The 20,442-nt window shown below is 44.8% G+C and overlaps 1 pseudogene; it reads left to right on the forward strand.

Annotated features, from left to right (window-relative positions):
• The window catches only part of LOC112622559, a 55,076-nt pseudogene extending 35,202 nt beyond the window's left edge, over positions 1–19,874 (forward strand).
• Positions 19,875–20,442: the final 568 nt, after the last annotated feature.

The raw sequence follows: 20,442 nt of genomic DNA on the forward strand, positions 1-20,442 counted from the left end.
TTGTAATTTCTACTGCCCTCAGGGGGCCATTTTTCCCCATCAGAGAGACAATACTGGGACCAAGACACAGTGCAGAAAAAAATGAGTGGCCACTTTTTCAGGGTTTGTGGATCAAACTGGTCCCAATGGCTTAGGATGCATTTCAAGGGTGAGCCTGTTGATACCTGAGTGTTTCCCATCTGAAAGACGAAACTGCCTGCAGCTTTGGTTTGTTTGTTTCTCCCCTGCCCAAGAATCCCCAATGATCCCCGGACGCTGCTGATTGGAATAGTTGCTCTCACTGACACAGCAGCAGAAACACCTCTTGCTCAAGAACTCACAACGGTCCCTGGACCCTGCTGATTGGAATAGTTGTGCTCACCAATGCAGCAGCAGAAACACTAGTTTTCCTCCTAGACCACAAGAAGGACCAAGGAAGGTCGGATTTAGTGGCCCTTACTGACACATTCTCAAAAACCTCCGCCCTTGCCTGTCCTCCTAGACCACAAAGAGGACCGAGAAAAATCAGATTTAGTGGCCCTTACAAACGCATTCTCAAAAACCTCTTAGAGTCCTAAGCATTCTCCTGTTAGGATTGGGACTTTACCCCTGTCCTATAAAGACGCTATGCCCCAAAAATGAACTGGAGGGCCATAACCTGACAGAGGGAAGGGATCTCCAGGGTTGGAAGAGTGACGCCTTTTGTCCCCACTTGAATAGGAAGGATATCATTTCTGAAGCTCCCCATATCCTAGCTTCAGGAATAGCTTTTGTTAGGCCTGCTAGTCTGAGGAAGGATCCTAAAATTCCAGATAGTCCCACCCACCGGACAGGGCTTTGGGCAAAAATTATTTCTTTCTGATTGGTGAGTCTGGGTGCCTAAAGAAGGGAACAGAGTCCTGAGGTTTGTACTAGAAATCATTCTTATAGGATAAAGTAGGCAAGCACCAGACACAGGGAGTGGTTTTTAGAAGCAGGACTTGCCTTGTAGAAGAGAGGCAAGAGGAAGTTTGTTTGACAGGCATTAGGACCCAGGAGGCAAGGATCAGTGTAGATAGGATAGATGGGCAAGTCTCACTTGGGCAACATGACTTTGAGAGTTCCGCTCATGGCAGCAGGGTCAACCAACTTGTTGTCAAGACTCCAGAGCTGAATGACTTTCCTCTCTGTCAACCCTCAGCTCAGGCCAGAAGTGCAGGAAAAGCAGAAGCTGGCTCCAGGCAAACCAACCCTTCCAACTCCAAAGAGTGGGGGTGAGCGGTGACAACATGCCAGCAGCCCTTGCTCACTCTTGGCGCCTCCTTGGCCTCGGCGTCAACTCTAGCCACGCTTGAGGAGCCCTTCAGCCTGCCACTGTGCTGAGGGGCCCCTCTCTGGGGCTGGCCAAGGCCGGAACCAGCTCCCTCTGCTTGTAGGAGGTGTGGAGTGAGAAGCGCAGGCAGGAGCCAGGGTTGTGCATGGCACTCGCGGGCCAGTGCAGGTTCCGGGTGACACGGGCTCAGGGGGCCCCACACTCAGAGTGGACACCCGGCACCTGCTGGGCATGATCAGGGGATGAGCTCCCTCTGGGCTGCTGGAGTGCCCAGGCTGGGTGCCACAGAGTCCCGTGGCGAGTGCCGGTAAGAGGTGAAGCCAGCTGGGCTTCTGGGATGGATGGAGACTTGGAGAACTTTTCTATCTAAATGATTGCAAATGCACCAATCAGCACTCTGTGTCTAGCTAAGGGTTTGTAAACTCACCAATCAGCACTCTCTCAAAACAGACCAATCAGCTCTCTGTAAAATGGACCAATCTGCAGGATGTGAGTGGGGTCAGATAAGGGAATAAAAGTAGGCTGTCCGAGCCTTCAGCAACAACCCACTCAGGTCCCCTTCCATGCTGTGGAAGCTTTATTCTTTTGCTCTTCACAATAAATCTTGCTGCTGCTCACTCTTTGGGTCCATGCCGCCTTTATGAGCTGTAACACTCAATGTGAATGTCTGCAGCTTCACTGCTTAACATTCACCGTGAAGGTCTGCAGTTTCACTCCTGAAGTCAGCAAGACCACGAACCCACGGGGAGGAATGAACAACTCCAGATGCACTGCCGTTATGAACTGTAACACTCACCGTGAAGGTCTGCAGCTTCACTCCTGAAGCCAGCGAGACCATGAATCCACAGGGAGGAACAAACAACTCCAGCTGTGCTGCCTTTAAGAGCTGTAACACTCACTGCAAAGGTCTGCGGCTTCACTCCTGAAGTCAGTGAGACCACGAATCCACCAAAAGGAAGAAACTCTAGACACACCATCTTTAAGAACTGTAACACTCACCGCAAGGGTCCACGGCTTCATTCTTGAAGTCAGTGAGACCAAGAACCCACCAATTCTGGACACAGAGGGTTGTTAGAGAGCCCTTTCCCAGAAAGCCAGTGTCGTTAGTCCAGCGTCTGTGCTAGTCGCTTTTAACTGGCCAAGAGGGGCCTGGTATTTAGCCCCCGAATTCTAAGGAAAAATATTCCTTCTGGTGGGTTCTTGGTCTCAGGTTTCAAGAATCAAGCCGCAGACCCTCGCGGTGTTACATCTCATAAAGGTAGTGCAGACCCAAAGAGTGAGCAGCAGCAAGATTTATTGTGAAGAGCCAAAAAACAAAGCTTCCACAGCGAGGAAGGGGACCCTAGCGGGTTGCTGCTGCTGGCTTGGGTGGCCAGCTTTTGTTCCATGATTTGGCCCCACCCACATCCTGCTGATTGGTCCATTTTACAGAGAGCTAATTGGTCAATTTTACATAGTGCTGATTGGTCCATTTTACAGAATGTTCATTAGTGCATTTACAATCCTTTAGCTAGACACAGAGTACTGATTGGTGCGGTTTTACAGAGTGCTGATTTGTGAATTTACAATCCTTTAGACACAGAGCACTGATTGGTGCATTTCTACAGAGTGCTGATTGGTGCATTTACAATCCTTTAGCTAGACACAGCGTTGATTGGTGCATTTTACAGAGTGCTGATTGGTGCATTTACAGTCCTTTAGCTAGACACAGAGTGTTGATTGGTGCGTTTTACAGAGTGCTGATTGGTGCATTTACAGTCCTTTAGCTAGACAGAAAAGTTCTCTAAGTCCCGACTCAACCCAGAAGTCCAGCTGGTTTCACCTCTCAAAAGGGTACGTATATGTTCTCTGTACTAGCTTTGCAATTTCCTGTGACTCTATAATGATTTCCAAGTAAAAAGTTTTTGAAAAGCAATTTTTTGTTGGCCGGACACAGTGGCTCACTCCTGTAATCACAGCACTTTGGGAGGCGGAGGTGGGCGGATCACTAGGTCAGGAGATTGAGACCATCCTGGCTAACACGGTGAAACCCTGTCTTTACAGAAAAAGTACAAAAGAATTAGCTGGGCGTGGTGGCAGGTGCCTGTAGTCCCAACTACTCGGGAGGCTGATGCAGGAGAATGGCATGAACCCTGGAGGCAGAGATTGCAGTGAACCGAGATTGTGCCACTGCACTCCAGCCTGGGCGACACAGTGAGACTCCGTCTCAAAAAAAAAAAGCAATTTTTTTTGGGCTGAATCCAAAACTCTCAGAAAACCAAATGCTGGCAAGGAAGTAGAACAACAGGGACTTTGATTCATTGCTGGTGGGAATGCAAAACAGTACAGCCACTTTGCAAGGCACTCTGGCTGTTTCTTACAAAGCTAACCATACTCTTAATACAGTCCAGTGATGGCACCTCTGAGTATTTACCCAAACCAATGGAAAACTTATGTCCGCACACATACCTGTGCATGGATATTTACAGCAGTTTTATTTATAATTGCCAAAAATTGAAAGCCCACAAGGTGTCCTCAAGGTGAGTGGATAAAGAAATTGTGATATATCCATACCGTGGAGTATTATTCTACAGTAAAGAGAAATAAGCTATTAAGCTATGAAAACACACAGAGGAAACCTATAGGCATATTGCTAAGTGGAAGGATCCAGTCTGAAAAAGTTCTATACTGTATAATTACAACTGTATGACACTGTGGAAAAGGCAAAAATACAGACAGTAAGTGGCCAGGTGTTCAGGAAGAGGAGGGATGGGTGAGTAGGTTGAGCCTCAGGCATAATTAGGAAAACTACTTTGTATAATGCTTTTGTTACTGAAACACCCTGGGTTTGTCTGACTCCTGCCCTGGCCACACACAGAGCCAATCACTGAGATGACAAGTATTGCCAAGGAAGAAGGCTTTAATTTTTCATCAGGCACTGCAGCTGAGTAGATGGGAGATCAGTCTCAAACCCATCTCCCTGACTGACTAAAATTAGAGGTTTATGTAGCAAAGAAGGAATGTTACTATGTATGGGAAAACAAGAACTCCAGACAATAAGGAAACAGTCATAATTGTTTCCATAATTGCCAGATGGGTACTGGCATCTCATGGTCTGGATGTGATGATCTGCTGGGTTAAAGTTCTTTGATAATTTTTGAGAGACCTCAGGATCCTTTCTTGAGGAAGGAACTCAGATTTTTAAAATGTAAATTTCAAGTTTTAAGAGCAGAAGGGTCAATTTCTATGTTTATCCAAATAACTATCTATGGGACTATTGGGTTTGTTTCACTTTAATGGTAGACACATGACATTACGTATTTATCGGAACCCATAGAACTGTGTAATAGAGTGAACCCTAATATAACTGTGAACCTCAGTTAACAGTAAGTATCATCATTGGTTCATTAATTGTAACAAGTGTGCCACACTGATGCAAGATGTGAATAGGAGAAACTGGACAGAGGGCTGTTTTAGGGAAGGAAGTATGTGGGAACTCCCTAAACTTTCTCTGAAATATTTTTCTACACTTAAAACCGCTTTAGAAATGGTCTTATTACATGGGAAGATATGGATTTAGTTTTGCTTTTCATTCTATACTTGTCTGAGTTTGAGTGTATTCTCTATTGTTCATCTATTTATTTTATATTAAAATTGTAGATATGTTAACAAAAACTTATTCTATTTGCAACATTTTCGAGTCAGCTTTCTCTAAACTACAGATAAAGAAACTTACAATTTATTTGTAATTCTCACAAGGTTATGCCACCTTGGTTTGTGCTTGTTTTATCTTACTTTTCTTAGATTTTTATCACTAGGCTGTAGAAATTTTGAGGAAAACAACTCTGCAACCAATAAGAGGCCAAAATAAAGTTACAAAGTTATACTTCTATGCAAACATCTGATTAGTTGCAAAAAACAACCAATCAGAGGTACTTTCAATTTACCATCTGCCAAGCAGAAAAGGTGGGGGTTTGTAAAGGGAGTAGGAGTCTCTGGTTACTTTGTTACTTAGGCATAGAAAGTTAGGGTTTTCTTTTGAATTTAGTTCTATTCAGAAGTCAGCGTGAGGCCGGGCGCGGTGGCTCAAGCCTGTAATCCCAGCACTTTGGGAGGCCGAGGCGGGCGGATCACGAGGTCAGGAGATCGAGACCATCCTGGCTAACACGGTGAAACCCCGTCTCTACTAAAGGATACAAAAAAAAAAAACTAGCCGGGCGAGGTGGTGGGCGTCTGTAGTCCCAGCTACTCGGGAGGCTGAGGCAGGAGAATGGCGTGAACCCGGGAGGCGGAGCTTGCAGTGAGCTGAGATCCGGCCACTGCACTCCAGCCTGGGCGACAGAGCGAGACTCCGTCTCAAAAAAAAAAAAGAAGTCAGCGTGAAACCGCCTTAAGTTCCCTGCCTCCAGACCCTATTCTCCTGCCTCATCTGGAAGACCCTCTGGCTGTTTCTCACAACACTAATCACACTCTACCATAAGATTCTGCAATTGCAATCCGAAATATTTACCCAAATGAGTGGAAAACGTCTGTCCACACAAACAAGTGTACACAAATGCTTATAGCAGCTTTATTTATAATTGCCAAAAATTCAAAGCAACCAATATATCTTCCAGTAAGTGAGTGGATAAACAAATTCTGGCATATCTATACCATGAGTTATTATTCTACATTAAAGAGAAACAAGCCATCAAGCTATGAACAGACATGGAGAAAAACCTATATGCATACTGTTTCTTCTCTCTCTCTCTTTTTTTTGTTTTTTTTTTTTTTTTTTTTTTTTTTGAGACAGTCTCGCTCTGTGTCCCAGACTGGAGTGCAGTGGCATGATCTTGGCTCACTGCAACTTCAGCCTGCCAGGTTCCAGCAATTCTTCTGCCTCAGCCTCCCAAGTAGCTGGGATTACAGGCGTGTTCCACCACGCCCAGCTAATTTTTGCATTTTTCGTAGAGACAGGGTTTCACCATATTGGCCAGGCTGGTCTCGAACTCCTGACCTCATGATCTGCCCGCCTCGACCTCCCAAAGTGCTGGGATTACAGACATGAGCCACCAGGCCCGGCCCCTACATGCATACTGTTATGTGAAAAAGCCCGTCTGAAAAAACTATATCCCATATGATTACAACTATATAACATTCTGGAAAAGGCAAAAATACAGAGACAGTAAATAGTGGTTTCCAGGGGTTCAGGAGGAAGAGGAATGAATGAGGAGGTGGAGTCCGGGACAATTTTAGGTCAATGCAACTACTTCGTAGGATACTTTTGTTACTAAAACACCAGGTTCAGTCTAGGTCTTGCACACAAGGGCTTCAGTCTGTATCTTGCTGCTCACCACACAGAAAGTCAATCACTGAGATGACAATGAGTATTGCCAAAGAAGAAGGTTTTAATCTTCAATCAAGTGCTGCAGCTGAAGAGGTGGGAGACCGGTGTCAAATCCATCTGTGTGACTGACTAAAATTAGGAGTTTATATATCCGGCAAGAAATGTAGCTAGGTATGGGAAAACAGGAACTAGGGAGGGGTAAGGGAACAATCATGATGAATGAGGAACAGGGAGTCTCATGGTCTGGATGAGATGATCTGGTGAGTTCGTTATTTTATACTTTTTGAGAGATCTGTAGGATCTGTTTTTGGAAAGAAACTCAGATAAAACAAATGTAAGTTTCAAGCTTTAAGACCTGAAGATCTACCATTTCACTTTAATGGTGGATATATGGCATTATGTATTTATCAGAACCCATAGAGCTGTATAATAAGAATGAACCATAATTTAACTATGGACCTGAGTTAACAATAAGTATTAGTATTTGTTCATCAATTGTAACAAGTGTACCCCAATGATGCAGGATGTCAATAATAGAAGAAACTGAACAGAGGGGTGTTTTAGGGAAAAAGGGGTGTGGCAACTCCCTGAACTTTCTCTGCGATTTTTCTGTACATTTAAAACTACTCTAAAAAATGATCTCCTTACATAGAATGATATGGATTTATTTTTGCTTTTTTATTCCATATTTGTCTGCATTTGACAGCATTCTCTATTACACATCTACTTATTTTATATTAAAATTATAGATATGTTAAAAAAAACATGTATGCCTATTCTATCTGTAATGTGCTAGAAATTCTGCTTGGATTCTCTAAACCATATGCGAGAAATTTGTTATTTATTAGTAAGTCTTACAAGGCCGTGCTGGCTTGGGGTGTGCTTTTTTATCTTTTATAATTCGGGTGTGGAAATTTTGAGAAACAAATGGAAAGTATAGTTTGTGCAATATTTTATTATCACCAAACATGGTGCCTAATTCCTTTGCTTACATTTTCCCTTTAATTTTGATAATAATTCAGTGCAGTAAAAATTACTATCAGGGTTTTTATGAGGGTAGTAGCCAAGGCTAATGTAGGCAAGATATCAGTGAAAACATAGCTAGTGAGTTATACAGCCCAGGTGAAATCCAAATCTAACTCATATTTATTTGCAGTCTATCACACTGACAAGGATAATTTGTCTTTATGTTTCGTGGTAGGTTCTCATAACCATTTCAGAAACAAATACTGTCGTACTTTTACATACAAATTAGCAAGAGCTCACTGTGTTTCTAATATTTTCTTCTCATCTTAATGCTATATCCTGCCCCTGCTCCCATTACTCAGTTTTTCTACCCAAATACACATGTCCAAATATATGATGGTTTCAATAACAAGTCAGACTGTTCTCCTGGTAATAAAACAGGCATCCAAGGCTTTTTCTTAAAGAACAGGCAATGTCAATATTCAGTGTTTGATCTCAGTCCTCATTAAGTTTGGAATGAGCAATGCTGATATGTAAATCTTGTCATATTTGTAGGTCTTCTCATTCTACTCCTCAGTCTACCCCCATCTCCTCCTCTCCATCTGTTTCACCCATTCTCAGAGGCCAAACCCTGGGATTTCAGATTTACTCTACTGAAGATACACGCATGTCATTGACTTGCAGGCTCAAGAACCAAAAACTGATTGTGAGCCCATTGCCCAGTAGAGGTCTCTTAACAACAACAACAACAACAAAAACCCCTGCTTTAGCGTTTTCCTCCGCAGAAGGAGAACACAGAATTGCCTGCACATGCTCAGAAAGAGACCAACCCAATGAGCCTGGATATCTCTGATTAATTCTGTTACTAACAAGTGTACGAATCTTCCATTCTTGTCTAACTTGGAAGAAAGAATTCAGCCAAGAGATGCATAGCAAGGGTTGAGTAGCAGAGATTATTGAAGGAAAATAAAGTACATTCCTAGGGAGGAGTGGAAAACGGTTCTGGGCTGTTCCAGCGGGAAAAATAGTAGTAGCAGTGTTTATTTAAAGAGACAGTACGCTCTGAAAGAGGAGACAGAGTGGGCTGCTCAAAAGAAGGAGCCAGAAGCAGCCAGTGCTGAAGGACTCTCTATGAGAATCTCACATGGTTATTCATGAAGGGGTCTGAGGGGGTGTCACTTGCACACATGTTTCGGGAGGACTCCTCGGGTGCATATGCTCTGGGGTTGTACATATTACTACACATGTTGAATGTCTCAGTATTTAAAATCTCCACTCAGCGCTGTGGTTTTTATTGTTATAATGAGCAACAGGCTATTCTACGGGAAGTTATTGGAGGAGTGCACCGTTTCATCAGTGCAGAGAGTCCCTGCCATGGCTGTTTCTGGCTAGGGCCTGGTAAGTTCCCTCCAGGGATGGAGGGACCAACCACAAGGCCAGGTATAGCCAGTGTGGCCATTGTCCTTTTTGCTATTAGTGCACAGTGCTGATGATCAGTGGGCAGTGACTCCAAGACTTCTTTTCCCAGGGGCTCCCTTGCCTGCTCATTTCGGGCTGTCTGTCTACTCTGACAATTCCCGAGCTTATTTGATACATTCGACCTTCACACATTTCAGGATGAAGGGATCACACAAATCCTCCCGCTCCCCTCACTGCAATTAACCAGTTCAAACACCAGAAAATTCACCAAAGAACCATCAAAATAGTATAGTATATTCAGAAAAATCATTATTTGAAGAAACTTGAAGCAATAACTACATGGAGAACGTCCCCATAGAATGTTTGGAAAATTCTGCAGTAGAGAAAGAATCCTACGCAATATATTCCAGAAGCATTGCATGGTGATAATAAAATGATGGGAACAAGTTTTGAAAGTGCTCCTTTTAACCGTATTTCAGTATGTTACTGATTAAGAATTACTTTTCTTTGCCACCTGTAATAGTCTGTTCTTACATTGCCATAAGAAAATACCTGAGACTGGGTAATTTTTAAAGAAAAAAGGTTTAATTGACTCACAGTTCTGTATGGATGGGATGGCAACTTACAATCATGGCAGAAGGGGAAGAGGCCCATCTTATACGGCAGCAGGTGAGAGAGAATGCACCCGTAGGAGGAACTGTCACTTATAAAACCATCAGATCTCGTGAGAACTCACTCACTATCATAAGAACAGCATGGGGGAAACGGCCCCCAGATCAAATAACCTCCCACCACATGCCACCATGGACACGTGGAGATTATGAGGATTGTAATTCAAGAAGAGATTTGGGTGGGGAAACAGCCAGCCTAACCATGTCACTGTTACAGGATCATTTGCGGTGTTGGTTTTCTTGCCAGAATCCTGTGACTGGTAACGCCTTTGCCTGAGTTTTGCTTGGGCCAGCTGAGCTCATTCCACCCACTTCGCCTGGCAGGCTGTACTCGGCTCACTCTACTGGCCTGGATCCCACACCTGCCAAGGGTGAGTCAGGTGGCGAGGGATGTGTAAGCAAGTGAGCGTGTGATCCGGACACTGTGCAGAGCCAGGAATGTTGGCTGTGCAGGGTGGGCAGCTCTAGGCGCCAGCATGGGTGCCAGCTGCCTGTGAGACTGCAGCTGGACGAGGCCCATCACAAACAGCTTCCACAACTGGCACTGGGGAACATGGTGGCACCTGGAAGATTGGGGACCCCAGGAACCACAGGCCCCAAAAACGGAGTCACATCCCCGTCTTGGTGAGCTCCCAGGTTCGGGCTCCCTGAAGAGCCACAGCTCTGCTCTTCTCTTTGCTCAGCATGGCGAGCAAGGGGCATGTTTCAGCCGTGTTTGTGTTACAGTTTTAGCCTCACCATTCAGTAGATGCCGGGTTCTTGCCCTGAGTCCAGGAAGAATGAGGTATGCAGACATGTGGAGGGTGGGCAGGACCAAGAGGAGCTTTATTAAGCAATGCAAAGAGCTCAGAGATCCTCCGTTGGCAGCTGCTCTCCACAGCCAGGTTGTCCCGACACCTGTTCAGCTCTCAGCAAAGAGAGTAGCTCCACTCTGCAGCTGATCGTCCTGTCCTCTCCTCAGTTTTCAGCAGAGAGGAGACCCTGGGAGGGCAGTTCCACTCTGCCACTGAGAGGATACCGTGGGGAGAGCAACTCCTCTCTGCAGCAGGTCATCCCTCATCTCCCCGTCCTCTGTCTCCTCCATCCTCTGCTCATGTCTGCCTGAGCTCAGGACTTTAAAATGCCTCAGAGGGGAGGAAGTATCCACCACGGACCACCATGGCGCAGGTCCAGAAAAGGCACAAGTTCCTAACCCTGTCAGCAGGACGGGCAACCCAGCCAGCAGCTTTCAAGCCCTCCCTGGGCTGCAGGAAAGGCCTCATGAGAGACCTGCCACCTTCTGCCCAGGAGGCTGTCTGCCTCCCACTGCCATCCATGGCACTCAGGCTGCTCATGCCAAGGGGCACCTGTAGGCCAGCAGCAGTTGCCTTCTGCCCATTTTTCCTCGGCTTCCCTATGGCTGAGGTGGCAAGAGGCTGGTGTGTCAATGCTGCCCTGAGCATGCACACACTGGGCCAGGATGTGACAGCACTGGGGCTTGGCCCCAACTACACTCTGAGATCACAGTGGGCGCCTGAGAGCTGGGAAAGGTCAGGCAGTGGAAGCAGACATCCCCCAAGCAGGGACAGGAGGCCCTTCTTGGCATTGAAAGCCTGGAATGCAGAGGCCTGGATCCTCCTGGGAGGAAGGCGGTGCTCACACCCAGTCAGTGGAGCTGGTAGGTGGCCCGTTACACACCTTCTGGCAGCCTGGGGTAGGCAGCTCCCCTCGCTCGGCCCAGGCTGGCATCTGGTGCAAAAGTGATGTCTGCAAGTTCTTCGCCTAGCACTCAGGGGTGCCCATGTGTCCAGAATTCGTTCCTTCCGGTGGGTTTTTGGTCTCACTGACTTCAAGAATGAAGCCACAGACCCTCACGGTGAGTGTTACAGTTCTTAAAGATGGTGTGTTCAGAGCTTATTCCTTCCGGTGGGTTCGTGGTCTCACTGACTTCAGGAGTGAAGCCACAGACCTTCACAGTGAGTGCTACAGCTCTTAAAGGTGGCGCATCCGGGGTTGTTTATTCCTCCTGGTGGGTTCGTGGTCTTGCTGACTTCAGGAATGAAGTCGCAGACCCTTGCGGTGAGTGTTACCGCTCATAAAAGTAGTGCAGACCCAAAGAGTGAACAGCTTCAAGATCTATGGTGAAGAATGAAAGAACAAAGATTACACAGTGTGGGAAGGAAACCCCAGCAGGTTGCTGCTGCTAGCTCAGGTGGCCAGCTTTTATTTCCTTATTTGGCACCACCCACGTCCTGCTGATTGGTCTGTTTTTACAGAGTGGGTCTTGGTGCGTTTGCAAATCTTTAGCCACAGAGTGCTGATTGATGCATTTACAAACCTTTAGCTAGACACAGAAAAGTTCTCCAAGTCCCCACCCTACCCAGAAGCCCAGCCGGCTTCACCTCTCACCCAGGGCTCCCCCTTGCCTGGATGGGGTGGGGGAGGCAAGTTGGGGGAGCAGATTGCGACCTGGGCCTGGCCATCGAGAGTATCAGGCTCACTGGCCACCCCCCGGAAAACAATCCTGGGCAGACTCAGGCAGAGCCTCCTCCTGAGGTGTAGGAACTGGGCACCCTCACAGGGTGGGACAGTGGCCAAGGTCCCCAAAGCAGGGCCACTCCCACTTCCCATTCTGGGCCTCTGAAGCTTGGTCCCAGCTCCATGCGCTGCCCACAGCTGCAGGGTGAAGCAGCAAGACAGGAGTGGTGGAGGCTCTGGGCCTGGGGGTGGGTCCCGCCGGCTGCTCAAGGGTTGGGACAGCACAGTGCGCTGCCTGAGGGACACAAGGCACAGGAGACATGGGGCACAGGGGTCCCACTTCTGCCGCCACTGCTTGCAACTTCCCGCTGTAGTGGGACACTCTGGACAGCTTGTCACTGCCGCCATCACCACCCTTTTATCCTAAAATACTAAGGTGAACCTTAGCCGGGTTTCCTAGATTACCATCATCACAATTAGTTACTTTTATTCACAATTTATTTCTTCTTTTATTTTTCTTTTCTGTTTTTTGTTTAGTTTAGTTTTGTTTTTTGAGAGAGTCTCACTCTTGTCACACAGGCTGGAGTGCAGTGGCGCAATCTCCGCTCACTGCAACCTCCACCTCCCGGGTTCAAGTGATTCTCCTGCCTCAGACTCCAGAGTAGCTGGGATTACAGGCGCCTGCCACCATGTCTGGCTAATTTTTGTACTTTACTGAGTTTTGCTATGTTGGCAAGGCTGGTCTTGAACACCTGACCTCAGGTGATCCACCTACCCTGGCCTCCCAAAATGCTGGGATTACAGGCGAGAGCCACCACGTCCGGCCTTTTTTTTTTTTTTTTTTTTTTTGCCAGGATCTCCGTCACCCAGGCTGGAATGCAGTGGCATGATCTTGGGTCACTACAGTGTGGACCTTCCAGGTTCAAGCAATCCTCCCACCTCCCGAGTACTGGGACTAAATTGTTTCTAAGTAAATTGTTATTTTCTGTTGACCAAATTAAATGTGATCTTCTGGTTGCAACTGACAACTTCCAATAGTATTGAATTATTATTGGGGTATACAGACATAGCTATTCTCAAATTCAGGGACAATAGTCACTTTTACCCAAGAAATTTTGAACTTTCTGTACTAATAGAGGTGTGTTTTTCCAAAGTAAATAAAACACTTTTTTCTTTTATTTTGAGATGGTCAAATTTACTACTTTATGATGAGAAATATGAAATGATAATTCTGAGCAATAGTTTCTATTTAGGAATTTTGAGGCCACTGTTACCTTTAATAAAAAGGAAACTTCTCAGGAGCTACAGGTCTCATCACATAGGAAAAATGCAAATCTTGTCATTTCCAGAGGAGGGTAATGATGATGAGGGGAATCTTTTGGAGGAACTAGAATTGCTACACAATATCTCCCTCAAATTGTATAATGCTGCCGTTCATTAAAAGAAGTAGTCTTACTGCTGTGCACATCCATAAATTAGAGGGTTATAAATAATTTTAATACAAAGGACATTATTCTCAGAAATGGAATATGAAGGAATATGATATAGTGACTGAGCCTGAGGGGTATGTAATTTGGTTTAATCTATAGTGTACCATTTACTAGCTTTGTATCTTTGCACAAGTTGTTTTATCTCCATCGTTTTATTCTCTCCACCTGTAAGCATGAAAAGGGTGTTTATTTTACTGAGCTGACATGAGAATTAAATAAAAACATGAAGTATAGAAAACCCTTAGTACAATTCTGAGTACAAAGTAAAATGCTCTTATTTATTTATTTATTTATTTCTGAGACGGAGTCACTGTGTCACCCAGGCTGGAGTGCAGTGGTGCGATCTTGGCTCACTGCAAGCTCTGCCTCCCGGGTTCACACCATTCTCCTGCCTCAGCCTCCCAAGTAGCTGGGACTACAGGCGCCCACCACCACGCCTGGCTAATTTTTTTTATTTTTAGTAGAGACAGGATTTCACCATGTTAGCCAGGATGGTCTTGATCGCCTGACCTTGTGTTCCTCCCACCTCCGTCTCCCAAAGTGCTGGGATTACAGGTGTGAGCCACCACGCCGGGCCCTACTCTGCCCCTTTATCTATCCACATTGCTTTAAATCATATTCTTCTCTCAAGGTGTACAAGGATGATAAGTAGGTGCCAAGTGGAGCACGCAAGTGTGATGAGCCCTCTGACAGGGGAATGGAGTGAGAAGCTTTCTGACCTCATAAAAGGAGGGCTATCTTAAGTCATTGTTTTATATATTGTATGTGCATTAATCCTCACGTAATCTCAAGAGGTAAATGAGTATAATTATCCTCCATTATAGGTGAGAAAGTTGAGACACAGAAGAATTGAAAAACTCTTCCAGGATCAACGAGTAAAAGGCAGACCTTGGATGTGAAAACAGCAACCTGGCTCAGAAATCAGTTTTAATTAAGACACTCTGTACTTTCAAAGATTTGTAAACACTATGACAATGCATGCCGTTTCAAGCTATGAAGAAACAAACATAATTTATCACAGCATCTCTCAAATCTAATGGGTGCTAACTATCAAGATTAAATTCCAGGCTGATGACACTGTGAGGCCACGTAGCCAGCTGTGCTGAGGGCTGGTCAAGGTCAGAGTCTGGGTTTGCAGAGAAGCAGACAAACAGCCAAACAAGGAGACTTACTCTGTCTTCCTGATTCATTCCCTCTACCATTTTTTCTCCTAGTCCAACCTAAGGTGACTGCGTATCCTGAAAAGACCCAGCCCCTGCAGCACCACAACCTCCTGGTCTGCTCTGTGAGTGGTTTCTACCCAGGCAGCATTGAAGTCAGGTGGTTCCAGAACGGCCAGGAAGAGAAGGCTGGCGTGGTGTCCACAGGCCTGATCCAGAATGGAGACTGGACCTTCCAGACCCTGGTGATGCTGGAAACAGTTCCTCAGAGTGGAGAGGTTTACACCTGCCAAGTGGAGAACTCTAAGCGTGACGAGCCCTCTCACAGTGGAATGGAGTGAGCAGCTTTCTGACTTCATACATTTCTCACCTGGTAAGTGGAGGACTTTGCTAATCCCTGAGTGTCAGGTTTCTCCTCTCCCACATCCTATTTTCATTTGCTCCATGTTCTCATCTCCATCAGCACATATCACTGGGGATAGCCCTGTAATCATTTCTAAAAACACCTGTACCCCGGGGAAAGCAGTCATGCCTGCCAGGCAGGAGAGGCTGTCCCTCTTTTAAACCTCCCCATGACGGCACAGGTCACGGTCACCCACTCTCCCTGGGCTCCAGGCCCTGCCTCTGGGTCTGAGACTATATTTCTGTGCTGTTGCTTGGAGTTGTTTGTTGTGATCTGAGAAGAGACGTGTAGTGGCCTTCCTGGCATGAGGGGAGTCCAATCCCAGCTCTGCCTTTTACTAGCTCTGTCACTCTAGACAAACTACTTAACCTCTTTGAGTCTCAGGATTTCTGTTGATCAGATGTTGAAGTCATGCCTTACCTCAGGTTGTAATATTTGAATGAGTTTGAGGCCTAACCTTGTAACTGTTCAGTGTGATTTGAAAACCCCTTTTTTCCCCAGGAATAGTTATTTCAGTTCTTGCAGGGCAGTCTTTTTTCCCATTTTCAAAGCTCTGAATCTCAGGATCTCAGTTAAAGAGGGTTCCATTTGGGATAAACATCACTAAACCTGGCTTCCTCTCTCAGGAGCACGGTCTGAATCTGCACAGAGCAAGATGCTGAGTGGAGTCGGGGACTTTGTGCTGGGCCTGCTCTTCCTTGGGGCCGGGCTGTTCATCTACCTCAGGAATCAGAAAGGTGAGGAGCCTTTGGTAGCTGACTCTCTCCACAGACTTTTCTGGAGAAGGAAATATGGCTTTGCTGAGGTTAGTTCTCAGTATATGAGTGGCCCTGGATAAAGCCTTTTTTTCCCCAGATGACCTCCAGTGTCGCACTAATCCAGAAATCATCAGTGCATGGTTACTATGTCAAAGTTTAATAGCTTGTGGCCTGCAAAGATTAAAAAAAAAAAAAGGCTAACAAGTAGGGATCCTTTGGTTGGAGATTCTGGAGCAAATTAAGGCAGAGCCACTAAAGCTAATGCAATTACACTGGATCCTGTGACAGACACTTCACACTTCATGGGTCATGTGGTGAGTTTCTTCTCCTCTCTGCCCCGGTTCATGTAGGTTGTGGTGTTAGAGAAATCTCAGGTGGGAGATCTGGGGCTGGGATATTATGTTGGAGGACAGATTTGCTTCCATATCTTTTTTTTTTTTTTTTTTTTTTGAGACGGAGTCTCATATCTCCAGGTTGGAGTGCAGTGGCGCAATCTCGGCACACTGCAACCTCCTCCTCCCAGGTTCAAGTGATTCTCCTGCCTCAGCCTCCCGAGTAGCAGGGACTACAGGCACCTGCCACCACGCCCAGCTAGTTTTTGTATTTTTAATAGAGATGGGGTTTCACCATGTTGGCCAGGATGGTCTCAATCTCTTGACTTCGTGATCCACCTGACTCAGCCTCTCAAAGTGCTGGGATTACAGGCGTGAGCCACCACACCTGGCCTGCTTCCATATCTTTTAAGTGTATATCTTTTCCCATTTTCCCCAGGACACTATGGAATTCAGCCAACAGGTAATACCTTTTCATTCTCTTTTAGAAACAGATTCACTTTCCTAGAATGATGGCAGAGGTGATGAGGCATGAGACAGAAATAATAGGAAAGACTTTGGCTCCAAATTTCTGATCGGGCAATTTACACCAAAACTCCTCCTCTCCACTTAGAAAAGGTCTGTACTCGGCCAGGTGCAGTGACTTACGCCTCCACTTACGCCTATAATCCTACCACTTTGGGAGGTCGAGGTGGGTGGATCACCTGAGTCAGGAGTTTGAGACCAGCCTGATCGATAAGGAGAAACCTCGTCTCTACTAAAAACACAAAAAAATGAGCTGTGCTTGGTGGTGCATGCTTGTAATTCCAGCTAGTCTGGAGGCTGAGATAGGAGAATGGTTTGAAGCCGGGAGGCAGAGGTTGTGGTAAGCACGACATTGCAGTCCAGCCTGGGCAACAAGAGTGAAAGTCCCTCTAATAAAATGAATAAATAAAAAATAAAAGGCCAGTGCTCTGCAGTAGTATTGGCTCAGGGAGACTTAGCAACTTGTTTTTCTTCTCCCTGTAGAAGCTAAAGAGCTTCTGAATAGCAAAAGAAAGTATCATCAGAGTGAACAGGCAACCTGCAGAATGGGAGAAAATTTTTGCAATCTGTCCATTTGACATAGGGCTAATATCCAGAATCTACAAATAAACACATTTACAAGAAAAAAACAACCTCATCAAAAAGTGGGTGAATGATATGAACAGACACTCCTCAAAAGAAGACATTTATGCAGCCAACAAACATATGGAAAAAAACTCATCATCACTGGTCATTAGAGAAATGCAAATCAAAACCACAGTGAGATACCATCTCACACCAGTTAGAATGGCGATCATTAAAAAGTCAGGAAACAACAGATTCTAGAGAGGAAGAGAAATAGGAAAGTTTTTATACTGTTAGTGGGAATGTAAATTAGTTCAACCATTGTGGAAGACAGTGTGGCGATTCCTCAAGGATCTAGAGCTAGAAATACCATTAGACCCAGCGGTCCCATTATTGGGTATATACCCAAAGGATTATAAATCATTCTACTATAAATACACATGCACACGTATGCTTATTGTGGCACTATTCGCAATAGCAAAGGCTTGGAACCAACCCAAATGCCCATCAATAATAGACTGGATAAGGAAAATGTGGCACATATACACCATGGAATACTATGCAGCATAAAAAAAGGATGAGTTCATGTCCTTTTTAGGGACGTGGATGAAGCTGGAAACCATCATTCTCAGCAAACTAACACAAGGACAGAAAACCACACACTGCATGTTCTCACTCATAACTGGGAGCTGAACAATGAGAACACATGGACACAGGGAGGGGAACATCACACACTGGAGCTTGTCTGTGGGTGGGGGGCTAGGGGAGGGATTGCATTAGTAGAAATACCTAATGTAGATTATTGGGTGATGGGTGCAGCAAATCACCATGGCACATGTATACCTATGTAACAAACCTGCACATTCTGCACATGTAGCCCAGAACTTAATGTATAATAATAATAATAATAAAGAAGGTGGAAAAAAATCATCTGGTCCATTTGGCTCCAAGGACAAAGAAGAAAAAGAAAAGAAAAAGGGAAGATTATTTCCCAATAGAATAATGGTTTTCATGTATATGTCATGAGTATGTGAGGTAATGCATATGTTTAATAGCTTGATTTAGACTTTCCACACTATAGGCATGTATCAAAACTTTGACTCTACAACCTAAATACACTATAAAATTTGTACTTGTCAGTTAAAAAAAGTAAACCTAACGTTTACAAAAGCAATGCATAAAAACTGAGAAGAGACTGTAACAACTGAAAGAAACTTAGCCAACATGAGATGAGAAACCAGCTAGCAAGTACATCAGAACTCTTTCTTTCCTTTTTTTTTCTGTTTTTTTTTTTTTTTTTTTTTGATACTGAGTCTCACTCTGTTGCCCAGACTAGAGTGCAGTGGCACAATCTCGGCTCACTGCAAGCTCTGCCTCCCAGCTTCACACCATTCTGCCTCAGCCTCTCGAGTAGCTGGAACTGCAGGCGCCCACCACCATGCCCGGCTAATTTTTTTTGGATTTTTAGTAAAGACGGGATTTCACCGTGTTAGCCAGGATGGTCTTGGTCTCCTGACCTCATGATCCACCCACCTTGGCCTCCCAAAGTGCTGGGATTACAGGCATGAGCCACTGCGCCCAGCCCAGAGCTCTTTCTTAATCCTGTCTACCGTATTGTGTGTCTATTACTGCAAATTAGTATATGGTTTTTCATTCCAGAGACTTCAGTAATATAGTATTACCAAAGGACTTGTACAGATTTCAGAGAAAGACAAATTTAGAAGATGGAGCTTTCTCCATTGTGTTCTGAGAGTATCAAATATGTCAAATCTAAAAAGTACATACTCAATGCAAAAGTCTATTTCAAAGTAATAATCATTTGAGCATAATTTCTCTATTGTCAGAGACAACTTGTTTTCAATCAAATTCAATATTTATTTTATGCATATTTTATTTTTAGTTATGTGTTACTTGTACATACACATCAGTACAAGTACATATAAATCCTATAAGAACATAAATCCTATAGGAATATATTAAGTTAATAATTATGTCTGTTCTGTTTGATCCCAGCGTTGCAACAAACAGGCCTTGTTCCCTAAGTTGAGGAAATGATTTATCTCATTTTATATGAGACTTGTGGTGTGGAACTAAAATATGCGGGATGAATATTTGAATGAAGATGCTTCTGCTGCAAATATCAGAAAATCCCACCTAGTGGGCTTTATTTTTCCTTGACCCATGATCTCACATAGGTTATAGATATGAGGCTGGGCGTCTCCAGGGTTGCTCAACTCAGCAGGCCAGTGGCATCACCAGCGACCCTGGCACTTCATAGCTCATCTCTCTGTCACACACAGCACGTCAGCTTTCCTGCGATGGTAGAAGGACCCCTGCAGCAGCTTTAGGTTTCTTATTCTTTCACAACAGCTCTCAGAGAAAGGAAAAGGATAGCACTTTTTCCTATGTGCCCTTATAAGGAGCAACTACACTGTTTCCAGAGTATTCCCAGTACCCACTTTCTCACTGGAATGACTGTGGGATCACACGGGCTCAGACAGGCCAGGATTCAACCTTTGTAGAGTGGGCCTGATGCACATGGGGAGAAAAGGAGCAAAATCATACATTTTTAAAAGTAAAGAAATGACGGCTAGAGTAGGAGAGGTTGATTTCAGGGTACGGAAATGATAGATTGTGGTACTCTTAGGTTGTTAGTATTTGTAGTTAAATTAAACATGAAGGCCTAGAGATTCCTGATAGGCATCCTCCATTCAGCGTTTTGGATCTTTTTTAATACATATGTATTGAGCATTAAATGTCTGCCATGAACTCAATTAGAATAAAACAGAAAGGCAAGGAAAAAGGATTGATATGAGAACTCAATTCTGTATGCTGACATGTTGTTTTTACGGGGAAATTTTTGAGAAAAAGTAAAATAGGAATGACTAGCTCTATAAGGTGCTAAAACATTCTATACATTTATTTCAAAAAATACATTTGTTGGCTGGGTGTGGTGGCTCATGCCTGTAATCCCAGCACTTTGGGAGGCCGAGGCAGGTGGACCATGAGGTCAGGAGATCAAGACCATCCTGGCTAACACGGTGAAACCACATCTCTACTAAAAATACAAAAAACAAAATTAGCCAGGCATGGTGGCAGGC

This window comes from Theropithecus gelada, chromosome 4 (assembly GCF_003255815.1).
Source record: "Theropithecus gelada isolate Dixy chromosome 4, Tgel_1.0, whole genome shotgun sequence".
Classification (NCBI taxonomy): Eukaryota; Metazoa; Chordata; class Mammalia; order Primates; family Cercopithecidae; genus Theropithecus; species Theropithecus gelada.